We start from the raw sequence: 4,025 nt of genomic DNA, 5'->3' as shown, positions 1-4,025 counted from the left end.
TACGTCACTTTGGCGGCTTCGGCTGACCTCGGAAATCTTCGGGAAGAATCGATATTACCAGTGCCAACCGCACCAGTCCGAGTCGCCAAACCGATAACCGATAGATATAAGCAGCACCCTGGTGAAAATGATATCTACGATTTTCTACGATTTCTACGAATTTTTAGGGAAATTGGGAAATTTCGTGATATTAAAGAAAAAAAAATTTTTTTGAACAAACTTCATAGTTTCTCCTAAAAGCTTATAGTAGATTTTCATGAAAATGTCTATTTTTTCAGTAAAAAAATCTACAAGATACTGCAATTTTCAACGAAAATTCACAATTCTTTGCGGAAAAAACTGTGTATTTTTATTACAATTTTGTACTAAATAATAAGAAATGTTCCAATTTCTGTAAAAATTCGTTAATGGTAGAAATTTTCACCAGAGCAGGCCGCGAGGCGAATGAATCCTATCCGGACGAAAATTTTCATGTGATAAATCATGAGATGTTATGACCTAAATAAAAAATTTATTACATGATTTATCGTGTGAATTCGAGAAGAATGCATAAGAAATCATGTAATAAATTTAAAAAATTAAAAAATCACGAATCATCAAATATATAAGTTATAACTAAATCAAAAATCATGTACCTTATGTTTGCAATTTTTTTTTTGTATTCTAGCTGCTAATCAATTGATCTTATTCTCTTCAGAATCCACGAACTTGTCTCGGACATCCTGGTTCCATTTTATCCGACTATGCGATACTTTAGTTTTTAATTTTTATATAATATTTTTCACCGTAAATATTATGTTAAAAACCTGCGATGAATCACAAGTTTGGATCCAATCATTCGGTATTCAGTTCCTTAGCTAAAAATTAAATAATTCAAATCAACTATGATTTTCTGTCGATTTTAGTTGGATTTTTGTTCACGATATTGAACATTGTTGAGTTGCTATTAAAATTGACTCAATGAATTTTCCGGTTTCTAACGATTTAAATCGGTTTGTATGTATGTTTAACAAACAAATATTTCATCAACAAGATTCGATTCGATAAGTACTACAGCTAATAATTTGATCGTTTTTATAGATTTGATAATTAACATAACCGACGCCGTAAAAAATTTCATTATTACAGCAACAGCCTGACAAAATTTGTGCAGGAAAACAGTAAAAAATCCCTGCATGGTGGCTTATCACGTCTCGTTGATCTTGAAAATGATGATTTAGCGTAACGAAGCAGCTTGATCTTCAGGCTACTAACTGCATCGTAAAGCGCAGTGACTCTGAAAATGAAACCGTTCACGTGCAGAGTTTTATGATGGTTCAACACGTGTTCAAAGATAAACATTAACCCTTAACCGGCAGATTTTCCTAGCATAATATAGCTGGCATCACGTCTCATACCAAAATCATTAGAACGCATATCGCGAGTAAACTGCTAATTATTTCAATTTCCAAAAATTACCAAAGAGTCTCCTAATTCTTTTTGTTTCAAAACAAAACAAAAAATAAACATATCAAACGTGAAACAAAAATGTTAAACATTGTAACAAAAAAAAAAAAAAAACAAAAAAAAAGAAAAAAAGAAATTGAAAACTCTAAAGAAATCGGAAAAATAATTACGTATAGTATAAAATAATGAGAGTGGGGCGTTTGGTACCCCACAGTGCCAGCCAAGGGTTAATATCTGCATTTATTTTATGATTACTGTACACATGTACGTCAGAGAAAAAAACTTGGTGCAACTCTAAAATACTTGCCTGAGATACCGTATATAAATAACGTCCGCACGTGTGTTAACAGTTTCATATACATATGCATGCGTGCCTGCGTAACATCCGCCACGTGTTGTCTAGATTATGGAACCACCGACGGCTCAGCCCTATCGCAAATAGTCGTAAGAAGTTCGTGATCGTCGGTGGGCCGGCTCACTTGGCTCTCGTGGGACCAACGTGTCGATGTGGGGGGATCCATAAGTAGTGTCTAACACACAGTTTCCGTGCCGGTTGTCGCGATTTATCCGTAAAAGATATCCGCCAATAAGCACTAGTAAGTAAGTAATTGTGAACCTGCTACCAAAGCGCCAACCCAATGTGTATATTAATAGTGTCACTCACAATCAGCCGAAATAATCGTTCGCAATTAATGTACACTGCAGGTTGTATGAATATTTAAACCAGAAATAGATAAGTTATGAATGGCGGTTTCCAGTGAACATTAGCGCGTGAGAATCTGATACATTTTACTAATTATTATACCTAAAAATATATTTATTACTTATATGTGTGCAATGGTACATCGATACTTGAATTTATCTCGCAGAGACTGAACTGACGAATTGGAGCAAAGCAATGATTACATACGTGGAAAATTATTTTTAACAATTTCGAGACCGTGATGAACGGGAATATTTCAACTTTATTCATTTAAAGCTCAGATATAACTACGGTGAGTGAGCAATTTGACACGCGCGGCTGTTAAACGGTTTGCATTTCGTGCCTGCCATATATGGGAAGGTTTTCTTTCAATATTCGACGTTTGCAGTTGTATTGTGAATGTGAGATAACAAGTTTGATAAAGATTTGCGAGTTTGAACGTCGCATTTGCCACACGTTTTAATATTATTCTTTTTTCTCGTTACTCTAAAATCTGTACCGCGCTCATGCTCCGAGTTACGCAAATAGCTCTATGACGAAACAGAATTTCGCCCGCTACTGCCGTAGCTCATTGTGAGTAGTAGAATATAATCAGTTCTCGCGCCAATGGAACGGCAACCGGATGTACATCCGTGCATGCGCCTGAAACTGATATCAGGCGCGTGATACGCGTTTCGCACACAAAACATTGGTAGACGTACATCTCTGTGTTTCAGCCGGACAAGCCATAATGTTTAGACTGTTTAGAGTTGTATTTGTGTGAGAAACTTCAGCATAGCAAGTATGTGAACAGCGAATGATATAAGAACGATACTATCAGTGGACTGTATTTATTATATAAACTTCTAATTTTAGCATCGCGCATCCAGACTGATAACCACTGTTTTTGTCAGTGTACGATTATTCTGATTGATACATTCAAGATATTATTTCGTCAAGCCGCATGGTTGCGCACTGGGAAAATATCGATCTTTGATAATGATGTAGTTTTATAAGCTACTAAAACTCGAAAACTCTTTTTGTGTCTCGTTTCACTTACAGCCTGAAAATCTCGCATGATCATTGAACTCCCCTCACGGAAAAAAACCCCAAAACCCTCAACTCATAGATAATGCTAATTTCCCATAAGAAAAAAGTTAGGGGTACGAATTTACACCCAAGTGGGGTTTTTTTTCCGTGAGGGTCCCGCAGGCATTTTACACGTGTATCGTGTAGTGAATATTTGTATAAGTAAACTTTTAGAACATTTCTTAAACAAATTTTCTAACAAAAATATACTAACATACGATGTATCGATTGCTCAACTTTTATAGCCTTAGCCACGACCTCTTTGCAAGCTTATAGCTCCTATCGCAGTGACATGGATGTATTATCGATTAACGAACGAGGGCTATAACATGTAACAGCTACTTTGTATAAGCAAAATGCGTATAAAACAACCACCACCAGTTTTCTACTAATTCTAAGATAGATGGTATGTACACGTGACAGTATAAATTGTTATCTGGTATCGTGGATATTGGACTATCAATTACAGTTTGATGTACCTCGTTCAGTTCGAGGATACAAAATTACATATTCAGAGGTCGGTAAACAAGTTGTTCATTATTTATTGTGTGAAAATTTTTCAACGTAACATCGCCGAATATTTTGACAAAAACCAGTTGATCGAGTCCCTGCGATGAAATTTTATGCGGTTGTGATAATTGCACAAACGGAGAAAAATCGTGTCTGAAACTCGACTATAAAATCAAAGTTCTTCTGTATAGATGTATGCAATTTGCAAGAAATTTCGTGCGACATCACGGCTGACCTTCGACTCGATTTCCAAGACACCTCTGGCGAGATGCCAATCTCTTAGAAATAAAATATCCGT

Source organism: Neodiprion virginianus, chromosome 1, assembly GCF_021901495.1.
Source record: "Neodiprion virginianus isolate iyNeoVirg1 chromosome 1, iyNeoVirg1.1, whole genome shotgun sequence".
Classification (NCBI taxonomy): domain Eukaryota; kingdom Metazoa; phylum Arthropoda; class Insecta; order Hymenoptera; family Diprionidae; genus Neodiprion; species Neodiprion virginianus.
Note: the sequence above shows the minus strand (reverse complement) of the source record.